Raw genomic sequence first — 20220 nt, forward strand, 5'->3', positions numbered from 1 at the left:
ACTGAAGTAGCTTTCTTTACATGAAGCTGAAAGTGAATTATATCCATTTCAAGCATGCCAAGCTATGGGCCGCTCAGCTCGTGTGCATGAGTGAAGTACTTTGAGTCAGAAACAGAAACCCGGCTAAACACAAGCCTGTCTGCTTGATTTATTTATACTTCAGACTAATCTCACAGCACATAGAGTTCAGAAAAGGTCCATGTCTGCCACACAGTTCTGCTTACACTACATCGGGTGTTTGCATAAGCAGATGTGCTCAAACATGTTTGTCAGTGCGTGCCCTCTGCTTGTACACTTTGCTTTGGCTGGACACGCACAGCAGATGACGAAATTTACATCACACACACATTCTAGGCTGAGAGAGTGCAGAGAAATACAAATGGAGGTAAAAGTGATAGTTTGAAGGGGGAATTTCTGGCATATTTTGATGTAAATGCCAGACTAGTGTTGGGTAAATGATGTCCATTGAAGCAGTATATCAAGCTGAGTTCTCTTGCTGCCTTGATTCAAAAGGCTTTTGTTGTTTTCAGCTGCTTTTTCCACAGCTACTGTTTGAATTAATGCACCAAATACCCCAGCCAGGCAAAACACTAGTACATGTATCATATTCCACACTTAAACATCCTCTGAGCTCAGATTTCAGGAGCCATTTTTCTCCTCTTTGTCCCAAAGATTTGCAACAACAAAAGCAAAGGAGAGGCCAAAGGTCTAAAATGCAATAGGCCAAAGTGGTTCTTATCCCAACTATGTCCAATGACTGTTTGGGATTGAATATACAACAGGGTTTTGCAGTCGCACTAAAATGCACCCAAGAGACAGAAACATCAGAAACAGCACTGGTAGTTTTAGTAAAATGTGTCTAAAGGCTAATTCATGCTCTACATCTTATACAGCCTTCTGCTCATACTCTGCATTCATTTCTTCTATATTTCTGCATGTTTTCTGAAAGTTTCTGGAACAAGAGTTGTGATACCACTGAGATTGGGGGCAGCTTTGGGTCGCTAAAACCAGACCGGCAAGATACCGCAAAGAAAGGTTTATTTATGTTCTATATTTGTATGAAAATTACATCACACACACATTCTAGGCCGAGAGAGCGGCCTACATGTCATCCGTTTTGTTCAGATGAACGTAGAGGTGGGGGATATATGGAGTATACTCAATGTATCGCAACTTTTGCCACGTGAAATCTCTAAAATGACTATATCATAACCATTGAGTATAATTACATGGAAGTTTTCAACCATCAGCATGCAATTTTCTCTGGAAATTTTGCTTCTCCCACAGTCTCCTAAATGCCTCCCTCACAGCAGACAGCACGTTCCTCCGCCCATCCAGAGAATTGTCCTCCGCACATGAGCATGGGAAAGAGGAAAGTGTGAACACAGAGCCAAGGCGAGTAAGTGGTGTGAAGAGACAGAAGTTTGAGATGGAAATGGATGATTTGGTTCTGAAGAAAAACAGCACCGAATCTGTCACCTGGAAGTGGTTTGGATTTCAAAAGAGAGATGATAAACAGAACGTGTTAATCTGTAAAATTAAGATTACATCGAGATTACACTGGCAGTATCACAACAAACTGCCAAAGTAAGTGTTGTTGAACAGCAAGGATTTAAAAATCTACCAAGGAAAGTCAACCCAAAGTTTGATTTACATGGGCACACCTTTTCTGCTGAAAGCTCCCTGCCAGAGTTGTACATGTCAGAGAGAAGGTTGTCCAGGAGCTAACAAATGTGACCGACTTCTGCTCAACTACAGAGCCTTATCTAAGCCTAACAGTACATTACATGGACAACTGGGAGTTAAAAAGGCCATGCCTCCAAATGAGCATTTATCCCCACGATCACACAGGAGAGCTCCTTGCAAAAGGTCTGAAAGATTCTCTCATGAAACTTGTCAAGTGTGCATCAGCACAGGTAACAGGACTAATGTAATCAAAGCTGTGAGCCTGAATGGGTGGACTAAACTACAGTGTTTTGACCATCAACTATTTCTTAAGATTGTTGAGTTTTACTCATCATACTGGTGTCATTTTATGGAATAAAGAGTTGAATTAAACATACGCTCATTTAGAGGAGATTTCAAATATCATGATATAGCCTAAAAATATTGCAATATAAATTTTCTGCCTAGCTATTTTTGATGATGATGAAGATAGTGACAGGCACCATTTAAACCTTTAAAACAATGCCACATTTAAACTTCATTAGGTGCACCTGTACAACTGCCTATTGATACAAACATGTCAACAGAAAAGCTTATCCCACAAACCAGTGCAGTTAGGTATGTAAACGTGGTCAAGACAGTATGCTGGAGTTCAAACGGAGCATCAGAATGGAAACGAAAGGGGAGTTTAGTGTCTTTGAATGTGCCATGGTTAGGCCAGAAGTCCTCGTTGATGGCAGAGGTCTTAGCGGAATGACCAGACTGGGTTAAGTGACAAGAAAGGTAGCATAAAATCAATAACTTCTTATTACAACCAACATATGCAGAAGAGCATCTCTGAATGCACACGTGTGATCATGATGGTTATTGATATAGTTTGATTTTTTTATCAGTGTATTTATATTTAAACATCTGAAGACTCATTGGTTTAGTGGGTTTATCTATGCAGTCATGCCAACAAAATGCAATCTAGCAGACTGGTATGAGGGGAGGATGGACAGGTTTGAAGGCCTATCTCTACACAGAGGTTAGTAACACTAAGAAGGAGGATTCACAGCTCTGCATAGAAAAGCTGTCAGATGGCAGTAAACTTATCTTTCAACTTTATGATTAAGAGGAAAACAGTAGAATGATTTAATCTCCTAGGAATGTGCACGTATTCATATTTCATGGGAAACTCATTGTGTTGTCAAATAAAATCAAATTGTGTCAAGGCCTGAGCCAGGTTCAAGGATTTTTTTCCAAATGCCTGCAGTTTTTGGAGTTTGCTTGTTCCCTGTGTGCATGGGTTACTTCCAGGTGGTTCTGGTTTTCTCCCAGTCCAAAAGACATTAATTTAGGGTGTACTGGGGAAAATGAAAATGCCTTTCGGTATGAAATGACCCAAGGAAGAATAATAGTTGCAAAGGCGTTGGCCAATAGGGATTCTGCTAAAGAGTAATATCCACCTGGATTCTTAGACTTATGTTTTTCTTTGCACGATTATGGCTATTTAATTATTTCCAGCAGTATTTCCCACATCGAAGCCTCCCTCATACTGCAGCAGCGAAACCAAAAGTGACAAGACTGCTGACCGTATGAGTCTGGAGCTAAAACAGAAAACAGGACGAACGCTGTTTTGACAGGCGGCTTTTTCTGTGCCGACAACAGCTAATGCAACGCTTCTGTATTCAAGGACACTGATGCAGTGTGCATGGAGCAGATCAGCATTCAGAAGAGGGAGGCTGTGGCAGAGGTGACTTTGATGCATGTGCTACTCTTGTTTAAGGAAACCAAACAGCATGAGAAAATCAAACCTCAACACACCAGAGACTATAAAATGTTGGCACACAACCAGCTTTAGAGGAGAGGTATAAGCAGAGGACAACCTACATTTATCACTGATGGCATTTAAGGCTTTTAATGTTGTAAATCTTGCAAATATACATAATATAAAGGACGCAGAGGTCAGAAGTCTAAAGTCTGCAGTTTAATGCAGGACAAAAAGGAGACATAGGAGAACAAATGCAAAAAAGGAATCAAGTACAAGACATCAACTCAAATATTTGACCAGTTTGTCCATTATTTACATCCAGAATTCATTCACTATGTTAGTGTTCATTTCCTTGACTGCATTGGTTAACTGGCTAACTTTTTCCATGAGGACAACTTGACTAATTCTAGCTAAAAATACATCTTTGACTTACAAAAATACATTTATTGTTTGTCAAGGACACTGAAACAAGACTAAATTGTTTGTGCTGGACTGTTCAAAAGCTATGATATTTCTCCCCTGTGCTTATAAGATAAAGAAATACATTTTCAAAACATTGTAAGGTTTGAACCCTGGACTACATTATAGAAAGTCCGCAACACTGCCACTTCATCAGCCTATCCACCATCGCCGAAGTAATGTGATTTAAATGTCAACATTGGTCAGTGCATTGAGCTCCGTACAAAACTGACAATCTTTCTGTTCTCATGTTATTTATATAAATAGAAATGTTACAGACCACTCCATCAATCTTATTGCCAACGTCACCCGGCTCATACAGCATCATAATGGGGATTTCTGTTACATACAACTCAATGAACCCCTGTCTTGTAGACATGGCAATTCAACCACCGCTGTGATACCATTTTGGAGATAAGGAAGTCATTATTTTATTCACTCTTTCAATGAAAATATGAATAATAACAATATCAGTATAATATGATAACATTTCTCTTTTCACACTGATGTTATATAGAGCCGCTGCTAAGTCTTAACTGCTGCCTCAGGCCTATGTGATGAGAAAGGCAGCCTTGCCTATGCACCTACACTGAGGGCAACAGACCCAGCCTTTACGCTTACAGATCTAAGTACACGCTTACGGATCTGAGTACAAATTATGTGCGGTACAAGTGTTGCAAAAGTCACATGTGTATGACAGCCAATTGAGAGGCAAATTCTGAACCAAAATGAACTAAGTCCACAATTACAAATTGGTCTACATATTTGCAGATTAGTGCACGCATTTGTGGATCTTTGTACAAATTTGCAAAAGTTTTCACACATACACACGACAACCAGGGGGTTGTGGCAACCCTCCTACTCGCCCTAACAGTACCCTAGGCCAGTGGTTTTCAATCTTTCTTTGCCCAAGTCACACCTAAGATCAAGCCAAAATTTTAAGGTTCACCACAACCATGTCTTTACAAAATAGCCTCTTACATGTTACAGTAAATCGAGCGTATATTGTTAGTTCAGGCAGGCCATGGAATCAAGCGCTGCCATATAATTGAGATCAGCTGATCTAATCAAAGTTCTTGTCAGCTGATGCACTCTAGGCATGCTATTGGCAAATCCTACTCATGCTGCCATATCCAAAGCCTGTCCATGCTTTGCTGCTCCCTTTGCAAGCTTCTTTTTACAACCCTCCTCCACCCCAGCTCCTCCTTTATTGTACCTTTTACTTCATCAGTGTCATTCTGTTGTCATTTATGCCTATTCTGCTCTGTTTTTTGTTATTGTATAGTTGTAGTAATAACGTATGGTTGTACAAATTCCTACGGTACACTAAGACTTAGCTCAAGGCACACCAGTGTGCCTTGCCACACCATTTGAGAATCAATGCCCTAGGCTATGTTAAAACGCCACATCTACCCATAACTCCATCCTAAAGCTGTGGTTTTTGTTTTGTTTTCATCAGATAATCTTCCCATGCCCTTGGTAATGTACAAAGACATCCAGAGTTTGACCTGGGTTGTGCCAATCCTCCTTCCCACCCAATGGGGCCCTCAGGTGGGCATACTCGCCATTACATGCCTTACTTCAGCCTCAAATTTCAGCCCAAACATGCCTAAAACTTCTGCACAGTACTGTATGTGGCAGACCACACAGCCAGCTGAACTTAAAAAAGACAAACAAGGATGTCTTCATTTGTTCTAAGGTAAGGCAGCATAGTGTTAGCAATGTTTGTGCTAAGGTAAGAAGCAAATATCCTCAAACCTTATGTTGCAACCCATTGTAGGAAACTTTGCTGGGTTTCTTTACTATAATTTAGCTTATTGCTGCCAAATTTATGGCCAACTTTATCTTTGTAAAGTTAGCTCGGCGTATCAGCTTTTCAACTTAATCTGAATAGTTTTGGTCTTTGACAACTGGCAGTCAGTATTGACTGGAACAAAAAGTTGTAGTTAAAGTCCACCATACTGAACAGCATAGATGTTAACTTGGGCAGCGATAGAGCTAAGTGGCTTAGTGAGAAGTCAGCTCCACAGCATAGAGGGGAAATATCGACACCTGTAAAAATGGAGGCAGACATGCTCCTGTCACTAAACCATTTCTCCCATTATGTCTGTTGGACAAGGACAGTAATCCTGTTAAATACCTTCATTACACTAACCATAGCTGGACCTATCTTTGAATGTAAACATACTGAATGTTGACTGGACAGCAGAAAAGTCAGGCTTGGAATGGGACGACTTTTATTCCACAAACACAACAGTCATTTTTAAGTCATTGTGTGAGTCTTGTGTAGTGTTGGCCTGGTTTAGAAGTCCTTTCAGCAGATAATAACTCCATCAATACTCTTTTCTCTATTGTTATTTCAATGCTCTCACCCCCTTCATTTGCCAAGTGCGTCCCTGGTCAGACATCTTCTGCCAGCTGCATAAATGTATAAAGTCATGTAAACAGTGGCAGACGCCTCCATGCCAAAGTCAAATAGTTCCATGTCATCGAGTCTGAAAAGAGCTGGCAGCGAAGCAACACTTCAGTCAGAGCAGCAGAACAGAACAATCCAACAGTGTTTGTACACTTAATGCATTTATTGTTTATTTATTTATCTATTTATTTCTCCTGAGGAGCTTTTGATTGGGGATGAGGATTTAAGGGATTCAGTGTTGATGAAGCGTTAAGTTGTTGGCCTGAGGCCCGGGTCAGTGAGTCACACCATGCTTTACCTCACTCTAGATGCTCTCTTTCCAACATGTTTAACATGAAGAGGCTTCACAGCGAGGCTCTCATGAGACGGCTGCTTTGCCAAGTCAGTAAATTTAAGGCAGATACTTCCAGACAAAAGAAACTGCACTTGAGTAAGTGCTTAAGCTGTAATTTTCCTCTCACAGTAATAGAATACTGGTAATGACTTGCTTTTATGTTGTATTGACAATCCAATTTATGGTTATTCTTCATCATTTTAATAGACCTATTTTCTCTGTAATCATCTCCACGGCAGAGGTCACGTTTTCAGAGCCAATTGTTGGTTTGTTTGTGAACAGGATAACAGAGTAGCTGACCCACATATTGATAGACATCTATGATAAGTGTAGCAAGTGCCAACAAAGACCCAACACAATCTAGAACCAAATAAAAATTAGCAGTGACTCACATGATTCACCATGATGTCATCAGTGCTGGTTACAGCAGAAAACATTGGACAAAGCCTGAGAGACGTCGGCCATTTTGGGGCTCTTCCAATGAAAGGCAGCTGTCATATTGAAAACGCTGTCCCAAACAAATTTAGATCAACCCAAAAACAGAAAAAGAGCAAAAAGGTGGATCCTAAGCCACCTGCTTCAACATGTCAGCATGCTCTATCAGCCACACCATAACTTGATATCCTTTTTAACACTGAAATTAACTTTCTATATTAAAAAAACAAAAAATAATACAGTATGTGCCCCTGAAGACATGAACTATTGTACCAGGCCATAAACATGTTTATTTGTTGCATTTTAACATGGGTGTTTGCCACACATAGAATATACTTGGGTGTGCCACCCAGATATATTTACAGCCACCCAAGTATATTTGCCCACCATTTTTTCTTAATTTTCAAATATTTTTGCATAATTGTTTTATGCTTTCATTAGAGTGATAGCTACTGATAAACCCCTCCCATAAACATCAATTGGAGTGTGATGACTCATGTAAACATTTTGCTTCAACATTTTCCTGTAGCTCCTTGCTGCCAGTATCCTCCTGTATTCCTTCACTCTACAGGATGCTGGTTGCAAAACTCTACCTTTTTAGAAATAAGAGTGATGATATTTAAGCTTCTTTATAGGGTTGGGCATTGTTGGGGGGGTTTTCAATATCAGTGTTAGATTGATACATTTAAACTGGAGCGAGTGTCTAAGGTTGGGTATTGTTTGGGTTTTTCTGATACAGGTGCTAAATTGATACTGTTTATATGGTGCCGGTGCCTTAACAATGCCTGAATCAACACTTCTGAGGGAAAAAAGTGTGACAGTATAGACTTAAGTTTTCTTTTTTATCTTTATAAAATGCCAGCAAACCTGGCATAAGAAAAGGAAGCCAGTTTAACTTAACACATCAGTCATGCATAATCCATAACATTATTCTTGCCTTTCATTTGGGGTGGCAGGGTATCAAAACTAAGTATTGATCACCATGTTGTAATTCAGTCCAGCAGGTATCAGATATTGGTGCCAGTAACATGTGGGTATGGGATTTTGACACTCATCCTTACTAGTGTCCAAACAATGCATGAATCAATGCTTTTAAGTGAAAAAAATGACTATGTCATGCTTTGACCCAGAAGTTGAGCAGCAGAAATCCTAAGTGACAAAGTAAAGCAAGTTAGAGGTATGTTGTTCACCAAAAGTAAAGCACAGATTCCGTAGGAAATCTACAGATCTTAATGCTGTACGGCAATAATGGACAGTTCTCAGAGCAGACAAGGCCTAGGTGGTTTAGCATCTTTGGCTCAGACATTTAGTGAGTGGTACCTAAATAAAATACCAGAATTTAAGCTGTGATTTCATTCAGTAGGTATCATATGTGTTGGTACTGATGCCATATCTATACTGGTTTCTGGTACTTACCCCAATGTCTTTAAACAACATACTGATGATAAACGCTGACAAAAGAGCAGAAACCCCAAAAAACTAAACATAAAGAATGAGGCAGAGCAGGATGGCCATCCCTCCCACACAAGCAGCATTGCTGTGTGGAAATCACTGCATGGGGTTTGTAAGTGACATCCTGCACTTCTGAAGGCAGAAGATTTTTGCACTTAAGCATTGGCATTTTTGAACCACAAAGGTTCTGCTTGGATCAAATGGATCAAACTTAAGCAGCCCAGCAGTGTTTGCCATCCAGTCAGAATTTGGCTATCAGTGAATCATACTGTTAAAAGCAGTACATGCAAAATCTCTATGAAAAAACTGTTAACAGGGCTTACTGCTGTTCTAAAACAATAGGAGTTCAAACTCAGCATAAACGTTAGCAGAGATACTGTATTATCACACATTAAGGTCTGTACGTGCCCTGAAGATGTCCATATTTCACTGAGCAGCTCCTTATTGCTTTGTACAACTTATTTTTATGGATATCTATGATTTAGGATGATTAATCCGAAAGAATCAGATCTCTGATATTATGACAGAGGACCAGACATTAGACACTGGTGGAAGTCTGCACTCTTTCCTTTATGTATTTTAAACTTGTCTGGTTTGTGATCATCAGCTTTAATAAAGCTTGTAGAATTTAATGAAAAACTCACTGTAAAAGTAAAACCCTGACATTTTATTTCTAATTGCAATTTGCATAATATTGACTGAGTGTTGAAAAAAATAACAGATTAGAAGGGAAGTCGCTACTTATTTTTCTTTTTTATAGAAGCCGTGGCCAACAAATTCCATGTAGGCATTTTCTCTGGTGCCTCTTCCTCATGCCATGGATCTACAAATCTAAGAGAAATTTTTCAATAATAAAAACATGCAAACATTTGCATGAAAAACCTTGTGAACATTATTAATAGATTATTTTTTTGGGTTTGATGCTGAGGGAAAACGAGCACTCCAAAACTGCTTAACAAGCTCCAGATTCAGTGGTATATAGGCACGGTTGAGGCATCCATCGACTCATGAATGTTTGACATTGGTCCCAAAGGACGGACGTGTTCTCCCTTTAATTTCTATCAGTGGTATAATCTCCTTTTGAAACCCTTTTTAGGGTGAATTAGAAAGGCCCTGCATTCAAAGAGATGAGTGGAGAGAAGGGGGCGGGAATAATCACAAGGGCCTGGCTGTCTGTGTGGATTAGAATGGGAAAGAAAATCCTTTCATCTCAGATCTGTACTTCCAGGCTTGGGAGCATGCATGCACACTCAGGCTGAGATGCAATGCACCAAACCTCAAATGCAAACTTCACACAAAACAGAGCAAAGTACCTTCTAGTTGTCAAACTTTTTTAGATAACCAAGAAGCAGTGATTCCCGTCCAAACACATAACATAAAATCAAGCTGAAATGTGCGTGTTGGTCACTGGATTACAGAAAAAGCTTGTATAAAACCTCTGCTCTCGAGGCTGACCTCTTTGTTTGGCTCTGGGGTGAGACGGGGCGCATGATCTAACCTGCTTCTCCGATGTCTCACGCTGAAAATGTTGACTGCAGCTCTATTTCTGGCAGACAGCCTTCTGACGTCCAGCAAAATGTAACGAGGAGGATAAGCGTGGAGAAGTTCCTCAGCCAGAAAAACAACAAACAAACAGAGAAGAACAACGCCATCTGACAGATAAGAAAATGGATTAGCCATTATGTCTGTTTGCTCAGTTGTCTACCTCAGTGAGGGTTTAACTGAGAGTGAAATGACAAGACGGCTCGCAGTGTGGAACACAAGCTGACAAGAAGACTGAGACTGTAATAACATTTTAAATATGTCCTATACCTTGTGGATACGCCTGTTGGCACAGATTTCTTCTGTAACACCAAGGTTGGAAGACATTTCTGCTTATTTTGACAGGATTTAAGAAAATTTTAACCCAGCTTTGTGTCATACATGTTGTGTTTTTGACTACTCAACACTTTTACATGAAATAATAACCCATTTCCCTTTTTTAATCCAAAAACTCTTTGGAAACTTCACCTTCACTGGAGTTTCTCCTCCCCAGTATCTCAGGCAAACACTCCAACGAAACCACACTGCAAACAGCCCAAATTGGAACAGCCAAACAAGCCACACACAACTGTGTATACTTGTTTTCCCAAAAGGCTACACAACCAGTCAAGTGGTATTTTTAGCCCAATTATAGATAATCACACAGTGGGAGTTGGTGTACAGAAATGAGTTAAGAATCTCATGAGTCTATACAGCAAGCTGGAGCACGCTGTGATGTTCAAAGCAACGCTCCAAATGTCTTTTGGTATGCAAAAAGAATTACTTTCTGTGCGGGCTGTATCGTCCCGTCTAGACACGATGTGCTGCAGTGGCAGGCTGCTAGCTGGAGGCAGTGGCCCAGTTAAAGAGGTTTTGTCAGAAAATATTCCCCTATCAAACTGTCTGTGGGCATCAAAGTGAACGCAAGGAAAATGTATAATTACATGTGTGCACACTAGCATAATAAAAGATGCAGTTTGTTTGAGGAAACACATAAACAGTGGGTAATTGGGTCAAATGTGATCCCTTACTTTCAACACAAATTAAGGGAAAAAGGGTGGGCTCTTACTGTCTCATCTATTTGTGTCTGTACATTTGAAGCAATGAAAACCAGAGTCAAATACCATTTATTCAGACATGCAACTGACCAATACAGCAGACAGTGATTTAAATAACATCCATTTATCTACTCCAGAGCCTGAACTACTGTAAAAGTGGTACTTTTAACATACCCTGATTTTTCTTTTAGGTTACAGAAGTAAAAATAAAATATTTGGTGGTTACTGATAGGTATGTATGATTTTAGTGTGATGGAGAAAAGAAAATCTAGGTGATGGCTGGGCTCTAGAATTAGAGTGATGGTTATTTTTCCTTGGTTAGATGCATTACCAGTTGCCTTCATAAAATTGAGCAATACTTGTAGAAATAAACAATTAAAAAGAAAAGATCTTAAGTCTTTTCTCAATGCTCTAACAGACCACATGATCCAGTATAAGATGCAGGCTGGTTTTGGGGGTTTCACAGAGGGAACAAAGGTTTGACTAGGGATGCACGATATTTGATTATTGGATTACTGGATATCCGATATTTACAGATCCATTTTAGCCGGTACAGATACTGATAGAGGTATTTAAATGTGCAATTTGGACAAGAAATTTCAATCCTTTTGAAACACTTTGAGGTCTGTTGGTTCAGCCTAACACTCCACTAGTTTATTAGAATATATATAGACAAAATGTACAGTCGATACATGCTTAAGTACACAGGCAAAATAATGGATGTAAATATCAGCAGAAATGTTGATATCTGCCGATATGGATACTTCGGCTGGGAAATTAATCGCAGATTAGATTAAATCACAATATGGCCTGCTGCAATTTTCAAAACTCAGACAGTGCAATATTTCTTTGACCTGAAATTTTTGTAAAAATACCAGTTTAATGCAATTTTGTTTTGCAGCAGCAACAGATTTTATGTTCGTTGATTATGCAAACATTCAAGGGTCTTTTTAAAAATTTTGACAGAAGTCCTTCTTTTTTTCTTTAAGTAATTTTTTTTCTTAATCATAACAAGAATAACATAAAAATCTCCTTCAATATTGCAACTGATATCAAATTTGCAATTAGAGCATAAAAAGCAAGGTTTTTTTGTTTATCCCCTTTTTTATCTAATAAAATGCAGGTTATAATATAGAATGAATTATTGCTTGTGTTTGTTCAACAACAAATGAGATGAGGAACCTAAAAAATAACTGCATATTAAATCACAATAGTGGGGGAAAAAACACAATTAGATTATTTTTGCAAATCGTTCATCCCTAATGGATACCAGACCGATAATATCTTGCTTTTTCCTGGGTGATGATGCTCATTGCCTTTAGCAAAGTTAAAACATCCAGGCAGCTGTGAAGCTTTTTTCATGCCATCTGTTCTAACCACATGGAATTTGCACTCCAGTTATCTGCAGGTACAGTAGCTGAGCTCTCAGATTACAGTGATAGTTGTGAAGTACAGTCCCACAAGACGCACTGTCCACCTCCACGGGTTAGTTATGTCTGTAATTTAGTATTTTTTTTCCATCAAACCAGCATTACACAAGGTTGATTTGATTTAATGAGAGATTTGCTGTACCAGTCATGTCAGCCTGGAATGAACTGACAGACAAGATACATAATAATTATAATTTTATTCTGACTTTGGGATTTGTCTGTGACTTAGGAATTGTTTGAAAAGGCCAGCAGAGCTTTAGACAGGGTCAACAAACCTATGTCAGCTGAAGCTTTCTTTGTTCATCAGCATCCATTAAGCTTTAAAGGACTTGAGTTTTAGGTGTGAAATACATGTTTGATATCTGATATCTGAATTGATATCTGTATCAGCTAAGATAAACTCCCCTACATTCCTAACAGCTACAGCAGCTGGTGTGATTTGGTGACTGTATTTGACCAGACAAGTGCATAAAAGACCACAAGATCATGACTTTCTGATGACAGGTTGTCGATAAGATCTCACAATAAAAGAGTGAAAAACACTAAAAAAAAAAAAAAAAAAAAAAAAAAAAAAAAACTATATCATATAAAGTATGACTAAAAGATTAAAAGCATCCCGGTCTTTGAACTTGATGCAGGAGAATCAAAGAACAAAATTTAGCAAAAAAATTTAAGCACGTCAGGAAATTTCAACTTCAGAGCAAATCAAATCTCTTTGATTTAAAGCTACAACAAATGCTAGTGACTTTCTGAACAATCATTTGACAACAAACCGGCTCCAAACAATCTCCTTATCCATGCATTAAGAGGGGAGGGCGAGGCCCGTAATCCTCTATAATCACTCTTGCTCAAACACTGCCTCGCTGTTAACTTCCTCTTTGTTAAACTACAAACCTTTCACAAGCAGTTAAGCTCCTGGACCACAAATGTTTTCTCATACAGTGTTTCATGGTCAAATCTGTGTGGATATTGACAAGTATTTCAACATGTGTGCCGCAGAAAATGAAATCAAAGGGTCAGAGTAACATGAGGAAAGATGTCTGAGCCACAACAATAGTGAGAGTCCAGAAACAAAACCCCTCAGCAGCGACTGAGAAATCCCCAAACATGGTCTGCAAACTCTTTTACAACCGTAGCAAGTCGGTGCAAACTTTGCGCCACCTCTTCCCCCCTCGCTGGTAGAAAATTCCAGTTGAGGGGGGAAAAAAGCCACGTCTGCTCCTCCCCACTGTGTGGGTTTTGTTCTGCTAATCAGACCACATGCCTCAAGGATTCAGGAATCTGAGAGCTCTCAGCCAGCTCCTCTCATTCCTCATAGAGCCGCAGCAGCCTGTGACAAACTATTCAGTGTGTTCGGGGGGGTTAAAGACTCTATCCATTCATAACACTGCTCAACGCTCCCTCCCTCCTCTGCTAATCTCAGCCACTTCTTTACCCAGCCACCCCCACCTCCTCTTACCCCTCATATGCCCTCTCTCTCACCACAGCACAGCTCCTTTTTATCTATCTACATACAGCGCACTGGGTCTGAATAGGCTCAGGGTTTATTATTAGACTATGGTCCAACCACACAGCCATCGTGGTTTTAAATAGAAAAAAAAAACTAAGCCTACATCGAGTGAGAGCACTCAAAGTCCTGATATTTGTCTCTCTCTCTCTCTTGCTTGTTTTTTCCGTCTTATTTCCTCTCTGTCCTCCCCTCCCTGCCTCTCTTTCTACTCACGCATTGAGAGGCGAAATGAGGCACACTGGAAATTTGCAGCCTGACAATGGAAGACAGCTGCTCTTGCTGCATAAGTCTTTCATGAGCTGAATTAGTTGTACAAGCCTTTGCTCCCTTCCCCCCACACATGCCTCTCCTCACAGCGAGCTGATCCAGACACCGCAGCACACCTCCTGGAAAGCTTAGGAGAGAGAGAGAGAAGGACAGGGAGGGGGAGACAAAGCATGACGGGGGCTTTGTTTGACAGATTTGTGATTGCTTTTTGGCAAAAAGTCGCCCAACATGTTTTGTGTCCCTGCAGAATCCATCACATCAATACTTCATGTGTTACACTACACTGCTATTGTTAAAAACAGAGGGTAAAAGCACCGTTTCTAACAAGATACTGGTTTAAAAATAAAGCTTTACCAAGTCAAAAGGAGCTGCAGCAATAAGTCTCCACTGTAATCCAGAACTCCTTTAAATTATAAGAAAGAAAGGCAAAATGGATACATCTTGGTTGGATATTTGTGTTTGAATACATTTCAAGATAAATGACTCCAATCTCAGCTGCACAAACAGACATAATTATAACAAAAAGGCCTGACGTGATGAAACAAAACCATCAAAATTACTTTTCAAGGATGAAAACCCATTAAAGATACAAAGCGCACATTAATAAGATCATGCCAATAAAAGAAATCTAATATCTTTCATGTTAGAAAATACAAAGAGCTGGTTTTCATATCCTCACAATAAAAGAAAAATCCTTGAAAGAAGGAGTCACGGAGGGCTTTCACTCATAATAATAACCAAGCTGTTCTAATAAAGAAGCAACAATATGGCTTTCACACTCCCAGCATGCAGTCTAAAGGATTATATGCACCTTGATTAGCTCAGGGAAAATTGTAAGGTGTGATTTAAAAACACTATTCTGTTAATTGAGACCTTTTTTTTAAGTAGTAGCATGCTGTGCATTTTACAAGTGAGCCTTCAGTGCAGTCATATAGCATTTAAACCACCCACTGATAACACCATTATGACATCACAGCTACAGATTAGTATTTCAATTTCAACCTTAAATTTCTTAGCCCTTTTCACATATGCAACCCTGAAAATTTCAAGGTTAGCCTTTCCAGAACATTTCCTGACTTGCTTGTTCACACTTGTGCCTCACAGCAGGAAGTCTTCCTGCAGTTTGCTCGTCTGTCAATGGAGGGGTGGGGGAGTGGAGAAATACCAGGAGGAGAGCAGGGAAAATTCAAGGTAAAGGCCCTGTCCAGACGGGGATGAAAACAATATAATGCCTTTTCATTTTGAAAAAGTTTTCAGTAAAGTCAGGATCGTTTCAGGAAATATCTGCGTAAACATGGAACCACTGAAACGACTGAAAACACTGTAATGCATATGCCAAGCCTGTATGTGGCGCTGTAATGCTGCCAAAGAAATGCACCAAAGAAGAAGATCGCAGAAAACTGGCACAAACTTTCTTCTACTTGCCCTTCTGGTTGTTCTCCACGTTGGATTTAAGAACATATGGTGTATGCGTTTTGCGGTGGTGGTTGTTGCTACCCGATCCGTCCCGGAAACCCGATTTGTACTGCGCATGTGCAAACACACATCTACATCCGCTCGGCACCCCACTTGTGCTATTTGCTTATTTTAAGGTTAACTTAGATTAGTTTAAATGGGCCTTAATTAGCTTTAGGTTAGGTTTAGCATTTTAATTTCCACTGGTTAGGTTTAGGGGTAGCTCATTGGGGTAGGTGTGTATTTTAATTAATTAGCTTCCTGGGGTTACATTTAGCATTTAAATTCAATGGTTAGGGTTAGATTTAGTTTACATAGACGAGGATGTAGATGCGTGTTTGCACATGCGCAGTACAAGTCGGGTTTCTGGGAAGGATCGGGTAGTGACAGTGGTAAAGGAGCAACAGATTTTGCTGTAAAAGCCATAACAAGCTCAGTTGCTTCTGCAGCACGAACACAACCCTGTAGTTTGCTATTGTTGTTTTGGCTGGACCCGCACTGGCGCCTTAAGAGAGCTACGCTGTGTGACGTAATCATTTCAAGAGAGATGCGGATAGCCGTCCACACAGAGATCAAACGGCAGTCGTTTACGGATTTATGCACTCTGGGACCTGTTTAAAAGAGTATCGTTTACAGTCACCTGAAACGATGTTTCCGTGTGGATCACTGATATGACAAAAGACTTCTGCGTATACTCCTGAATTCGTTTCCGTGAAGCAGCGAAAGGGTGTAAAGCTCAGCTGTTCACATCCATGCATGCAGCTCACCCGGGTAAATCCAGGACATTTTCAGGAGTTTTGTCCTAGTGCGTTGGGCACTGAAACCTTGACCTTCAACACCAAAGAGCTACAAATACTACAGATAAATAAGCACATACTGAAACCATCAAGAACGTTGGACCATAGAGCTCAACAGCATGGCTCATGATCTTAAATTCCCATCCACACTGTGGATTTAATTGTTAGTCACAATGTCAGAAATATCCTAGTTAGACTTACAATAAACTACCTGGGTATGAAATGATGGTAGAAGACAAAAGTCACTGAGATAGCAACAGAGCTTATCTGCAATTTCAGCTAAAAATACCCACTATCCCAGTGTCACAGCAACGTCTCTGATTAAATGGGTCACTGTAATCATGGAAATGTTTACTGCACTGCAACAATACAGGCAACTGTAGTGTGTGATGTACACACTGTATGGTGCAACTTCTTTATATGCATCTTATATTACAACTTTGGCTAACTTTGGCAATCTCAGAAGAAATTGCCCCATTTGTCACATTTTATATTGCACTTTCATTTGCATCAAACCTTTTTGGGGGTGGTGGTTGTACTGTCTTTAAGGGCAACTGACTTCCTGTTTGGATGCAGACCTGCTTGCCTTTAGAGCTTAGCCATGGAAAAGGGATTTGTTCTGAATTGAAAATGAAATAAGGCAACGTTAGACAGGTAAATGGTTAGTAACACAAGGTGTAGATGACTTTAATTTGTCCACTGAGCTGTCTGTGAGCTTTTTAAACTTAAATGAGACTTTCAGGAGCAGTGGTTGGCTTGATTTACATGACTGTATTGGCAGGGAGACGCTGCAGTGGTTTCATCTAAGTGTGCTGAAAGTGACAATAATTCTTGTGATTAATCACAATTAAATTAAATGTATGCAGTAATTATGGACCTTTATTAATTGCAACTAATGCTGACAGCTTGTATCACCTCACTCTCATTCATGAAACACTATGATAAAGATAAACCTAGAAAGAAGGAACATGTAGTCTGGAGGTCTAAAAAACTGTCTTTGACAATAAACAGGAAACACAATAGATTGTGGAATATGTAGCACCTTCATCCTCATAAAACATATGTACACAGTCTTATATATTTTTGCATTTATCATATTCATTTGAAAAAAATCAAAGGTTAAAATGCAACTCCTAAACATGTCCCATAATGCATACACTGTGGATGCACAATGGATTGTGGGGCATTTAGCTAGTCTTAACTCAGTGGCTTGGAATTGTCCTGTAAGAAAATTACGACCTTGGGAAGCGCTTGCAGGCCACATAAAATGATATGCCAATAGGTGGAGTTCAGCACTGCCTGTTTGTTTTGGTGAAAGGTTTGATGGAAAGGGCTTTTCTGCCAAGTATTTCTTTAAACAGCCTTTTCCTGCTGTACTCCAGAAGCATTTCATCACATTGTGCCACTAAGATGAAAGAATAAAAAATGACAGCATTTTTTGCTGCAGTTTATTACTGTGCAATCATGTGATATACAAGACTATTTGATTTACATTGATCTGATTCTCCCTCTGTTGCGACTTGTGGTTGCATGTCAGTGAAGGATAGGACACAATAAACCTTGAAATTGAGCGGTATGTATGGTATGCGTGTCGTCTGCTGGAGGAAAGGAGTATCTCAGGACATGGATGTTCAGATTTAATTAGAATATATAAGAGCCAGCAAACAGTCATATGACTACAGCTTTTATATTCCTTCTAACAGCTATGAAAATAGAACTCTGCAGTCCATTATACACTTGGTTTTATGCTATCTATATTTGATGGAGTGTCGTACTTTATCTGTGAGTTCAAACCGGCACACATCACTTTGAAGGCAGCTGCTAACAGCAGCCATGGAAAACAATTAGTGTCAAATGTTTTCTTCCTGTAGCACTGAGGGACTCCCCGAGGGTGAGCGCTTCAAACGCCACAATCACAAACTGGAATGAACAAGAGCTGGGAGATAATCCAACACTCACTTCTCCATTTATAGTTGAAACTCTGTTCTCCATATGGCTGATTCCAAGAGTTATCCATTGATCGTTTCATCCAACATCAGCTTGACTAAGCTGTTCATTTGCATACACTTGTCATCAGGAGTTTATGCTCTTGCTAGGCACTTTTCTGACACCCATTAAAATCTTCCCAAGCCATTTAACCAATGACAAGCAGTTATGACAGGGCAGAGTTTAAAGGGCCAATCTGGTATTTTTAAACCTGAGCCTGCCAAGGTCTCAGTATTGATGTCCTGAGTTACCTTACTATATTTGTACAACAACGCTCCTTTTTTAAGATTTTAGAGTGGGGCCCCTCATCCAAGAAGTTCTTTCTAATCAAATAAAGAGGACCTTATTCTTTAGTAAATAGTCCATCTCTGCAGATCCTTTGCCAAATGTTGACTGACAAAAAAAGGCTTTGTTCAGGCTGCAGGCAAATTTGATTTTTAAAATTGGATCTTAAAGAAATCCAATCTCATCTGCACTGTTGTGTGCAGGTGATCAAAGATTGAGTTTGTGTATGTGGCACCACCAACTCATGGGTTGCTGTGGTTACTTCCCAAGCATCATAAATAACTATGTAGGAACTTGCATAACATGATTTAAACATGGATTCTGCTCAGTTGCTGATTCACTAGTGGTATGTGGATTTGATGTTGTTGTTTTTGATTGCTAGTTACAAAATATAATAAACTCTAACATTCAGCTGATGAGGCTGGATAACTTGATTGAGATGTGTCTGCAGAGACTCAAACAAACTAAAGAGTTGCTTTGACCTGCTATTGCAAAGGTCACATCAATGATGTTCAGAAAATCGAGTTATGCCAAAAATAAGATTTGGACTGACAGTCTGAACAGTGTTTAAGATGAGTTATAAATTCAGCCTCCCAGTGGAAAAACAAGGAGTCTGAGTTGCTGTACTTTAATCTTACAGGCTTATATTGCAGCTCTATCAGTATGTTTCATGGCTCCTGAATGAAAAGATCCCCATTCATAACTAATGACTGATGTTTATAGAAGGTAATGGATCCTCCTGGCAGCATCTGTTTTAAAACAAAACCATTTTCAGGGCTCAATATAAGTGCAAAAAACACCCTAAACATCACCTGTTTGTTGCTACATGCTTTCGGTTAAAAAAAAAAAAAAGTTATACCTTTGGAACAACACCATACTCCACAATGTCACTTCCCCTTCACTGACCAATAAAAATCAAGCAGGGATTCTGGATATGTCAACAACAATACCTAGGGACAAACTAATCAATCGATCTTTCTATATCATCAATTCATAACCAAAGTTATCTCAAGACACTTTAGACAGCGGGGAGGTGTAGACCGTACTCTCTATGTGGCCTATTATAACAAAGATCAGCACTAGTTATCATGAGCCAAGAAACTGACTCATCTTTATGAGGATACAAGTGACCTACCAGAAAGGCCCACCCTCCAATGCAAAAAGCATATTGGCTGCTCCACAATCCTAATGTTAAATGTGACTGATTGTTAACCTTATTAATATGACTAGCTTAATCATGATCGCACATGGATGTTTGAGTAGACTTTTATTTAATAATTTAATCAGCAAGAAAACTTCAAACTAAGTCACCTAGTTCAGTCATCTTACCTTAAAATCAGTGTTTTTCGCTCTTAAGTCTGGTGGAGTAAAGTTATATGCAAGTACTTATGAAGTGC

The 20220-nt window shown here is 39.5% G+C and overlaps 1 protein-coding gene across 4 annotated transcripts in view; it reads right to left on the bottom strand.

Moving 5' to 3' along the window:
- znf609b (zinc finger protein 609b) overlaps positions 1-20220 on the bottom strand; it is a 146135-nt gene that overhangs the window by 73138 nt on the left and 52777 nt on the right. Inside the window, exon 2 of one of the 4 annotated variants that reach the window (XM_041785306.1) lies at positions 17069-17171. The exons of the other annotated variants lie outside the window; for them this stretch is intronic. The gene's annotated coding sequence lies outside the window, so the exon portion shown is untranslated. The remainder of the gene's footprint in view (positions 1-17068; positions 17172-20220) is intronic. 4 annotated transcript variants of the gene reach the window in all.

Source organism: Cheilinus undulatus, linkage group 1 (genome assembly GCF_018320785.1).
Source record: "Cheilinus undulatus linkage group 1, ASM1832078v1, whole genome shotgun sequence".
Classification (NCBI taxonomy): Eukaryota; Metazoa; Chordata; class Actinopteri; order Labriformes; family Labridae; genus Cheilinus; species Cheilinus undulatus.